Below are 12,676 nucleotides of genomic sequence, written 5' to 3' on the forward strand. Positions count from 1 at the left end.
CCATAAATGGTTAACTCAAACTTAACCTTTGGCTAGAGACTTTCTCTCTAACTCAACCATACTTTAACTCATGGGTCTCTTTAAGCATTCATTGCTTTGACCATGGTTATCCCTTTTACTCTTGCCAAGAGTTTATCTCTTGGATAATAGATTTATCCAATAACCCAACCCACATGAGGTTACCCTCATGTCTCATCAAGCATTAAATGCTCCTTCCCTCTCCTCTTAGGCCATCTCATGTTGACACTTGTCATCGTGGGATTGGGTTGAAAGCCATCACATGGATCCTAAACCCATCAATCTTGACCCTTTACAAGCCCACACAATCTTAGCCATTCAATCAACATTTTTCCCTATAAAAGGACATCATTCCCCAAGCAAAAAAGGGGGCATTAGAGAGCATCAAAGCATTGTTATTATAGTAAAATTTACATAGACATTAGGAGATTTTTCATAACAACCTTTTTACACTTGCATAGCATTTGTTTATTATCTTGAATCTCTATATGGTATCCATGGATAGCGCTAAAAGCTGAGAGCTACACTCATTTGGGACTTGGAGAGGGGAGAAACATGGGAGAAGCATCAAAAGACATCATGGAAGCATCTTATGGAGACTCTTCTCCTTTCTTTTGTTTTGTTAAACTTCTTTCATGCTTTTTGAAATCTCTTTTGATATGTTTGGAATGGTTTTTAGTTCTTTGTTTTATTTTTTTGGGTTGAAACTAACTTATTGACATTGAACTTTGTTTTTGCCTTGTCCCCATTTCCATGACATCATTTGGTGAACTCGATGTGAATCGAACACGCAACCTTCTGATAACTTTTTAACTAACCATTCTGAATTTGCATATTTTCACGCACTGGCAAAGTTTTAGCGCTTTCGTCACCCAAAATAGCACTTTTCACACGTGTTAGCGCTTTTGCAGTGCGGTTTAGTGCCCTGTTAACAGTCTGAAAATTTAGAAATAGCACTTTTGTTTGGTTTTCCAATGCTTTTGTTCGGTTTTCTAGTGCTTTTGTCATATTGTAGTGCTTTTCCAGTATTTTATAGCATTGTTAACTTATTTTAGTGCCTTTTCTCTCTGTCTGGTGCTTTAAAAACCTGCACTAGTTTAGTGCTTTTGTATTGGGTAGAGAGCTAATTTTTGTAAGAAAAATGAAGTTTTAGGCTTGTTAAGCCCACTATTTTGCCTAACCTTTTGAGTGGATTTTGCAGGTCTAATAGTTTGTTGCAAGTTTTGGAAGGAGTTAGTTTAAAAAAAAAACATTTTAATTTCTTTGGTTTAAAATTAATCTTTCTTGTTTTTAACAAAGGGATTAAAATGAACTTCACATTTTTTTATTTGGTGCTCCTAAAACACAACTCAAATTTTCACTTTGGTGCATAAAAAGAACTTCATCTTTATTGTTTTCAACAAAAGGGATTAAAAGGAACTTCATATTTTCTATTTGGTGCAAGTAAAACAAACTCAAATTTTCACTTTGGTGCATAAAAAGAACTCCAATCTTTCTTGTTTTTCAACTAAGGGATAAAATGAACTTCACAGTTTCTATTTGGTGCACCTAAAACACAAATCAACTTTTTATAGCTCAACTTTTTATTTGGTACATAAAAAGAACATCACATTTACTTTTACTACAAATGACTTTATTTTTTGTTGACCAAGTTTACTTTCCAAAAAGTTTGTCAAGTGTCAAAATCATTTGCTATCTTGGTTAAAAAGAACACCATATCTATTGGAGCAACATCTCCAAATAGCAAAATAGATCATATTGCAATGAAAGGATAAAAAGAACAAGTATCTTTTGTGTTTGGCACGCTTGTGCAAATTTGTAGAGTGGTCCCAATTCTAACACACACTATCCTCTCCATTGGCTCTTGTGGTCCTAGGTGCAAGAGAAAAGTGTTAGTAATACTCTAAATTTTCTATTTTTAAGAGAGGTTTGCCAATAGACACATCACTCTTGGGATGACCTTCCACGGTAAATCCTTTGAGCCGCTATATAAATCAAGTGAGAGAGAAAGTTGTAGCCTTGGGTGTAGTTGTTCCTACAATGTAACTTGCTAAAAGGACATATGGGCCCCACCATGAGTTAAAAGGCTCTTAAGTGAGTCACTGCAGAATGAACTTACATCTAAAGACATCGAAAATTACTAGACACTTCTTATTTTAGAAGCCCACCCATTCTATTGATTGAGGATATTTGTGAAAATTTTAGTGTAAGAGCATAGATGGTTTTGCTCCCAAGATACTCACCATACATATTTCCTTGAGTAGAAACAAGGCTTTTTGAAAGGCTACTTGTATCTTGATGAAAGTGGTGACTCCCCCATGATAGGGACCACCTATCTATTATGCTCACGCAAGACTTAGAATATCACATCCTTACTTGCTATGATGGGATACATAAGGTATGTAGTACCAAAGTCGAAGAAATATCAAGTTGTGGGCTAAAAATATCGCAACTAGCCATTACCTTAGGGATAAAAAGTGTTTGAGTTGGCTTTGTCTTGTTTCATACTAGTGAAAATTTAGGCCGACTTTAGGCCTATGAACATACACACATTTATTAGGGTCAAAAAGTTCATGATTGGGTTGATTTAGACCCACACCTTTTGTGCCATTTTTGAAAAGGGCAAGAATATGTGCTTGTGTGCTTGACGTGTTTTCTTGTCAAAGGATTCAAACAATTGAAACAAGTTACACCCCAACAACAATCTCAACAAAACAACTTCACACATTCTTGCAAAAAAAAGCTACCTGTGCTTCGTGTTTGGAAATCTCTCAAATACATCAAAAAGTCAATTTATAGAAAAGCCAAAAAGAAGCAAAGTGACAAGAAAATCCAAAAGAGAATAAGTTTCTTATACAAAAAATCATAAGTTGTTGTTGAAACATCGCACTTTCATCCATTGATATCACAATTTTAGTCACGGTTTTACCTTTATCGATGACTTTGAATTAGAACCACTTGCATCACAAGCTTTCTTTCAAATAAGGGCTGTATCATATAATCACAATCACTGTCAATGCATTCCTCCATCATACATTCCACAACCCGCAATCACTTATTAGAGATTCCTAGGCTCACACAATCCTCCTAAATTTTCTTCCATCTTTGTCACTTCAAAATCATTTCCAAAATCAATCATCAAATTCATAGTCCCTTAGTAGAAAATTCCAAGGTTCACACTCATTCCAAACACATCCAAAATTCATTCAACTCTCAACACAAAGAGGTCTTGTCCTTAGTCCTTTTGGATATTGCTTATCATACCAACAAAATTACTTTCTAGTGTGTCTCTACATCTAGGATCAATCATCCTAAAAGGGCATTGCTATACATATAGATAGGTTAAAACTAGTCCATGAGGGCATCCTCTCATTACTAGGTAGATTATGTTTGTAACAACACAAACCTTGCTACACCTCATCTCACAATTGTTAAGACATCAAACAAGCAATTCTAAATCTAGGACTTTATTGATACCCAACCTTTAGTGTAGGAGATCAAACATCCACAAACACTTCAACTCATCATCATCATAATAAATCCTTGGAGCTATAAGAAGGGATCACACATCCACTTTTTCATTTATCTCATTCTCAACCACACACTTTGCCACCCACAAAAGCGTGCTTCAAACATGGCTAGGAATAGGTCTTAGAGTCATTGAAAAAATCAAAATGAAATATGGGAAGAAGAAGAAGTGAATGTTAACCCCTTTTCCAAAAGAGGAGACCCAGAGACCCCTACACAAGCACAAATAGAAGACACACTTAGCAACCCCAAATTTAACAAACTTTTTGAAGAAATTCTCAAGGGAAGTGTTGATGCCCATTTTCTGAAACTTGCTCAAGAAGAAGCCAAACTTCTTGCTGACTTTGATGTATCATAACTTAAGGATATACCAGAACAAGCCCAACATAGCCATCAACAAGAACAAAATCACGGTGAAAGGGAGGGAATTAATACACATAATTATGATGATAACTATCAACATGGAAACATCCCCCCTCATGTTACAAAAATGGATATGTTAAGACAACAAATGCAAGACCTCACCCAACAATTGCACTTAGGAAGGACACAAAAGCAATATGCTCTTGAAGATATCTGTCCAAATCTATTTGATAGAAACATATACATGCCTCCTTTCCCACGTACCTTCAAAACCCCAAAGTTTGATAAATACAAAGGAAAGGGAGACCCTAGAGATCATGTTCGAGAATTTTTCTTTGCCTTCTTAGAGGTTGCATATGAGGACACATATTTAGTGCACCTCTTTCCCAAAAGTTTGAGAGGCTTGGCCATGTAATGGTTCTCACGCCTACTCGATGGGATTAGGACATTTGAGGACTTCGTACAAAAATGTATCACTCATCATGTGCATAACATAGAACGATATGTCTACATGGCTGATCTATGCAATACAAAACAAAATAATGGTGAGTTATTCTCAACATTCTTACAAAGATGGAGACACCTTTCTAGTAGAAGTTCCTTTCCCATTCCTGAAGAGCAATTAGTTGAAATTTTTATTTCAAAATTAAATGAGGAAATGAAATTTTACTTAGACATAAAATGTACTGACAATTTCAAAGATGTCATAGCTCAAGGACTTAAAATAGAGAAAGACCTTATAAAAAAGGGACTTGTCAAAATATACAATGACAACAAGGAGGGTCCAAGACCAGCCTACAACAGTGACAAACCCAAGTTTTGGGCTAAGAATAAAAACATTGTTAATGATGGTGTTGTGGACGCACGAACTGTCAAAATCGCCCAACCCATAGTCAAAATTTCAGGGGTTGTGGATAATCGTAACAACCCCACTACCAATCACGATAATCCTCAAACCAATCCAGGAAATCAACCTTCAAGCACACAGCAAGAGGAACCTAAAAACAAGTACTTGACCTACAAACCCAATCGCACCTACACACCCTTCGGAGAATCTCTTAAAAATATTTTACGCCAACTCATCTCTTATGATCTTATCACATTACCTAAAACATCACACTATGAACCACAAGTCAAACCTTTCTTGTGGAGAGATAATTATTATTGTGAATTTCATAAAGGAAGAGGGAACAAAACAAACAACTATCATCGATTAAAAGATATCATTCAAGACCTCATTGATTGAGGTGACATAGAAGTGGATAGTCATAATGCAAAAACTTCCAATATTGATCATACCATGTTCAGAAATCCACTCCCATCATATGAGAAAGGAGGTCCCTCCCATGAAGGTAGGAATCAAGATAACATGATAGATTATACACATGCATCCTATACCTATACTGTCAATAATCTGTATGATGCCAATGAATAAATTGCTACCAATACCATCAAAGGCAAGGATCATGCATGCAATGTTGTTACCCGTTGTAGCAAGCTTGTCTTACTAGGTGCGCCATCAAGAGCAACATATGTGCCCAAACATTATAACATTATGAACCAATTAAATAAGATTCCATCACTTATCTCCATACTAGAGCTTTTGCATATATCCCCCTCATATAAAACCATCTTAGATCAAGCTCTCCAAGAAGCGTCAGTTCCACCCGACCTCAATACAGATCAATTTCAAGCCATGGTTGGTAGTCTCAAATCATCACCATGTCTCACTTTTGTAGAGAATGATGATGCATCCTTTCAACAACTACATAATGCCCCTCTCCACATTGAGGGATTCATACATAAACATAGAATCAAGTGAGTCTTGATTGACAATGGAGTTGGCCTTAACATTTGCACATTATAGTTAATCACAACATTGGGATATGCAGAAGATGTAGTAGATGCCAGAAAGCGGATCACCATCGACGCCTATGATGATGAAAAATGCTCCTCTAAAGGGTGTGTCACTCTACCAGTTAGGGTAGGACCCATGGTGAAGAATGTGGTTTGTCAAGTCCTAGACCTCCCTCTTACATACAATATCCTATTAGGTAGACCATGGATTCACGCCATGCAAGCAGTACCATCTACTTACCATCAATGCATCAAGTTTCCATATAACAGAGTAGAGATTACTATCCTTGGTGATAACAACCCATTCTCTTTTTGCAACCATATAAGGAATCAACTTGATATCACAATCCCTAGCAATAGAGAAGCCACCGCCTCATCATCTTACATTCACCCAACAAACTTCACCAATCCATCGATCCCTACACCCAAACAAGAAAATATGAAAATGAAAGTACAAGATGAAGGCCAAGTAGAGTATAATATTAGTCAACTTTTCTATGTTGGCCAACTACCCCTCTCACCTAGGAATTATAGAAAACCACACCAGTCACTCAAACCACTTGTTGCATCCCATAATACTACACTTGATGACTTCATCCCAAGAAGATCATAGGAACAAGAAACTATTGATGAAGATTTGGCAGAATGGATCTACAAAGACCCTTTCGACACAACTAGACAACAGGTCAAGATCCCAACAGAAAGGTATGGTAAAGGTTTTAACCTAATGCAAAAGATGGGCTATGATGGCCATAGTGCATTGGGATTCCACAAGAAAGGTGTACAAGAGCCATTGCAACCATTGTTACAACCACAAGATACAACTGGACTTGGATTCAACCCTGGTTTAGGCATCTCTTCTAATCTCAGGATTCCAAGCAAACATAAGAGGACCACTTCTAAGATCACCCCTTCTAGGAGCAAGACAATATCTATTGCAAATCAACCTACCAGGTCTAAATTTTCAAGTTACAAAAATACTCCTCAATTTACCGCAAGTAAGCAAAGGAGTTATGTTCCCTGCCAAACTATCATTCCTGGGATAATACTCTTGTCTACTTCAGACACCCAAGCAACATCAACAACCCCATCAGATAAAACCCCTACAACAACTATCAACAAACCTTTCACATCAAAAAACATCCTTATAACATATAATGACAAAGTTTTATGGAGTGATTCCGAGACAGATTCACATGAATATGAGTGAGATTATTCATTTTCACAATCATCTGATAGGGACACTTTTGAGGTTAATAAATCTAAAGGAGATGCATTTATTAAAACCTTTTGGGACCTAGTTAATGAGGATACTTCAACAAAAGATAGGTCACCTCTCGAGCCTGATTACGAAGAGGATAGTACTGATTATGACCTTGGATCCTCCGTACTTACCATAATCGATGCATCCTATGAACTTAACCTGAGCGATGAAGCAATGCCAATTATTCACCCCGAATTCATTGAGTGGAACCTGCAAGACCCTCCACACCTTGACACCTTCCAAAATGATGATGCGAACATAGACCTTCTGGAATTATAGGATGACATACCAAGCAGGGATCACAAAGTTGGGTATGTTATTGAACTTAATAGCGCAACTTATTTTGGAGAGAATGCCACACCTTTTAGTTGCAAAAATATTACAATCAAAATAGGATCCTCAAGTGAAAACCACACTGTGGCACTTGTGGAAACAAAAAGAGTAAAAATAAAGGACGTATCCAATGGTGAAAACCTCTCTGAGGCCCTTGAGGATAGAATGTTTGACATTCTCCCCTTTAGTACTAATCATGAGAGATCATCTATTCTCATAGAAGAAACAGAGGAGGTCAATCTGGGGGCACCTGGATATTCACACATACTACATCTAGCAGAATCACTAACTCCAACAGAAGATCATGATTTTACAGAGTTCTTTTGCAAGAAACAAACCAATTTTGTGTGGTCCTATGCAAACATGCCAGGACTCGATCCAGAACTAGTAATGCATCACTTAACAGTAGCAAAAGGAGCCAGACTAGTAAAACAAAAGCTTAGGAAGATGCATCCTCAGATTGCACTATTAGTAAAAGTTGAACTCAAAAAGATATTAGATGTGGGTTTCATAAGACCCATTGACCATGCAGAATGGATCTCCAACTTGGTACCAGTGGCAAAACCAACTGGGGGCATCCAAATCTGTACAAATTTTAGAGATCTAAACAAAGCATGTCCTAAGGACGACTTCCCTCTTCCAAACATTGATATGATCGTGGAGCTCACTACAAGACATGCAATGCTATCACTCATGGATGGCTTTTCGGGACACAACCAGATCAAGATTACTCCAGAGGATCAACACAAAATAACTTTTACATGCCCATGTGGTACATGCTATTGGAATGTAATGCCATTCGGTCTCAAGAATGTTGGTGCCACACATCAAAGGGTAATGACTACTATCTTCCATGATATGATGCATACACTGATGGAAGACTATGTGGATGATTTACTAGCTAAATCATTAACCAGAGAGGGTCACCTCATTGTACTGGACAAAATCTTTGACATACTGGAGCAATATAATGTATGCCTAAATCCGAAGAAGTGTATCTTGGGGGTAACCTCCAGGAAGCTCTTGGGATATATTGTCTCAAAAAAAGGAATTAAGGTTGATCTCGCAAAGGTTAAAGCAATTATGGAAATGCCACCTCCTAGGAACATCAGTCAATTAAGAACATTACAAGGAAGGCTACAATCAATTTGGCGGTTCATTGCACAATTGGCTGACAAATGTCATCCTTTCACACATTTGCTTCACCAGAATGTTCATTTCAAATGGGAAGAGAATTGTCAACAAGCATTCCAGCAACTAAAGGACTACCTAATGAAATCACCATTACTGACGCCACCATCTCCAAATAGGCCCTTATTGTTATACATATCAGCTACAACTACGACCTTAGGCGTCTTACTCACATAACATAATGCAGAAGGCAAAGAATGTACAATATACTACATATCCATAACATTGAAAGGGTATGAACTCAATTATACCCCTATTGAATGAGCTTATCTAGCAGTAATTTTGGTAGCCACCAAATTGAGGCACTACATGTTGACACACAAGATACAACTCATTGCCAAGATAGATCCACTCAAGTATCTACTCAGTAAAGAAGCACTAACCGACCGTTTGGCAAAGTGGGTTATGCTCCTCAATGAATTTGACATAGAATATGTGGAACACAAAGCTATCAAAGGACAAGTCATTGCAGATCAGCTAGCTGAAGCACTGCTCATAGATGACCATCCTCTCATTTCCAATTTTACAGATGAAGAGATTTTCAGAGTTATGCCAGCACAACTATGGAAGTTATATTTTGATGGCTCATACACCAGACATGGTTCAGGAGCTGGCATTCTCTTCATCACACCTCAAAGTGATAGCATTCCAAAATCATAATGACTTACATTCACGTGGACCAACAACATAGAAGAATATGAAGCCTTGATCATAGGACTACGCATGGTCGTGCAGGGGAACTTAAAAGAGCTACAGGTCTATGGGGATTCACAATTGGTAATTCGACAGGTCAATGATGAATATGAAACTAAGGATGATAAGCTCATGCCTTACAAGAAAATAGTTGATAGCTTCAAAAAACTATTCACAACTATCACTTTTGAGAAGATTCCTCGAAACCAAAACAGAGCTGCAGATGCAATGGCTACTGATGCTCTGAAAAAAGGGAAGGTTAGTCAATGATAAATAACACACAACACACAAGAAACCGTTAGTGTTAATCAATCAAAAACTAATCTAAACAGACATATCAAAAGAGATATCAAAAGCATGACAAAATATCTAACTCAGAAGATAAATATGATGAGGCATCTCCAAATGCCTCCTAACATGCTCTTGGTTTCTTCTCCTTTGTTCCTCTCCTCTCCAAGTTCCAAAATAGTGTAGCTCTCAGCAGCTTTTTGCACTATGGATGCTTATGGAGGATTGAGATTGAAGTATTTTGCTCTAAATGTGAATAAAAAAGCTAATACTAAATGCTATTGATGCTAAAATGATTTATTTTATCCAAGATGACAAGATATTAGTGGTTTATGCTAAATGTTCTCTAGAATTCACTATAGCTTAAATGCATACAAGTTTTCAGGATCTGGATTATGAAGAAATGGGCTCTATTTATAGGAAAAATGGAGCAATGGATGGTTGAGATTGAGTAATCTCAACAAGGGTCAGGATTGAATGGTTCATGATCCATGTGAGGGCTTTCAACCCAATCCCAGGATGACAAGTGTCAACATGAGAGAGGTTGAGAGGAGAGGGAAGAAGCATTAAATGCTTGACATGACCTGAAGGTTAACCTGGGAGGTAAGGTTAAGGTTAGGTTAGAGTTATCCATTGGATAAAGCTTTTATCCAAGGGGTAAACTCTTGTGCAAGGGTTAAAGGGATAACCATGGTCAAAGTAATAAATGCTTGAGGAGACACATGGGTTACATGAGGGTTAAGTTAGGGGTCAAAGTCCTTAACCATGGGTGCAAGTGGAATTAACCATTAATGGCCATGTAAGAGCCATAAGTGGTTTGGAAGACTTTAGAGGTTAATTTGTTGAACACACAAAGCATTAATTGATTTTCAAAGACTTTGAAGTCTTTGAGAAGTGACTCCAAGTTGATTAGGAATGTGACAATAACTAGGGGATGGATTAGGCTAATTAGGAAGGGGTTAGAAGAATCTAGAAGGGTGTTAGGATTGCAAGTGGGTTTGGTGGGTGAGGGAAAATACGATTTTAATTAAAATAAAATTAATTTATTTCAACTTGTGGTTGCAACTTGCATTTGTAGGAAAATGCAAGTGGGGGGGATTTATGATTTAAATAAATGTTTTATTTAATTTATTTAAAAGAGGAAAGAGGATTAAATTGAATAAATAAGATTTATTCATTTAATTGGGTGTGAATTTGGTTGAATGAATGAATTAAAATAAATTGAATAATTTATTTAATTAATAGGAGAATGTTTGAAGATGAATTAATTAAATATTAATTTAATTAACTGATGGCTTAGTGGATTTTTAATCAAATAAATAGAAAATATTCATTTAATTAAAATGGAAAGATTTATGTGACTACATTTGCCCTTTGAGACGGTGCGGTTTATCGCGTCATTTCAAAGAAAGAAAAATAGGTGTGAAGAAATATGCCCCATAAATGTTAATTTAGTGGGTGGTATGCCCCCTCGAGAGATGGGCTGAAAATTTCAAAAAATCGGGCGATCTCTCGAAATTAGAATGAGAAGTGGACGGGAGGTAGAATAGAAGAAATTAGCAACAACGGTGAAAGAATGGAAGAAAATGGAGTGAATACGAAGAAACACCAAGCCAACGAGTACCCTTAGGTCATGCAAGAGATACCGAGCAGATGTAGTGTGTGGTTTGGAGTGATGCTATACAATTGATCAAAATTGGTTGGACAATTTGGTGCAATCGGTTTAATTGCCCCAGTCAAGTCAAAGCGTGACAGTTGATGTTAGTTGGTCACTTAGACAGGATAAAGTCTAAGTAAGTGAATCAAAGTGACCTGATGTGACTTAGACAATTGATGTAATTGTCTGATGAAGTCAAGGTATATGAAGCAAAATACTCGTTGACTTAGACAATTGATGTAATTATCCATTGGATTGTGTTTAATTGGTTGATCAATTGATAGTGTGTGCGTGGGATGGATGGTTGTGGTGAATCATAGCAGCCCCGTTGAGAGTAGGTCATTATGATAAATGCCTGTTATAGTCTAGGTTTGCCATAATCGATTACCTGTTGAGACCTGAAGATACTTGATCAGAGTATTTGTTGATAGTTTAGGTGTGCATGAGTCGATGTACCTATGCAGACAGAATAACTAGCTTGATTTTGTGGATGACTGAGGATGGGAAGCGCAACCCCTCCTGTTAGAGATGGATGGTGATGAACGTAGCTTGATTGAGTTGATGGGAAATGATGAAGGGATTATGTGATGTTTGATTATTGAGATGGGAAGGGTGAGGGGGGGATTCAATGTTAGATAGAAGATATGGAGGACCTATGGCTCATTCCTATGGAAGAAGATGAAAATAGAGTATCCATTGTCATTACTATGTATGCATGATATGTAGCTATTATGAATGTATGGATGGATGGAATGCAACGTAATGCAATATATACAGATGAGATGAAATGACGATCCATAGTGCTTTATTTTTCATCATTGAGCTTTTAAAATGTTGTAAGAAAATACAAGAACTTGATATAATGATTCAAGATGATCTGAGTATTCCTTACATGAATTTTGATATAGTAAGTTAATACAAGCAACTTGATATAATGGATCAAGTTGACCTGAGTATTGCTTGCAGAACAGACAAGGATCATCTCCGTTTAGGCATGACTTGGATCGTCCTCCTTGATCTTAGGCTGATCATATCCTAAGACAAGTTCATACCGTAATAAGAGATAAAACCTTTATCCAATTTGGATGAGGTAGGAGGAACCAAAGAAGGAGCATTGCACCTGCAAACAAATAGTATATACATAAAGAATAAAGAATATGGATCCTTGGTAATGGTTCATGCTCATATGGTCGAGGTATATGCTGTAGTCAGCAAGCCGTAATGATCTATGACTGCATTTTGCATAAGATCACGTAGCTTAGTGAACTTCCCACGTAGACACCATTACGACATGCCCCAGAACTTCATCAGAATAAAAACGCAGAAGACATACAAACAATGTTGTAAGAACCGTATATAAATAACCCACAAATCAACCAAGTATTTGATAGCTTAAACAAAATTTTCTTGTCAAAGAAAAAATGTCATCTTGTCTTTGTTTAGATAAGGAAGGATGCATCCTTGTTGAAGACAGTTTGAGTGTT

Source organism: Cryptomeria japonica, chromosome 10, assembly GCF_030272615.1.
Source record: "Cryptomeria japonica chromosome 10, Sugi_1.0, whole genome shotgun sequence".
Classification (NCBI taxonomy): domain Eukaryota; kingdom Viridiplantae; phylum Streptophyta; class Pinopsida; order Cupressales; family Cupressaceae; genus Cryptomeria; species Cryptomeria japonica.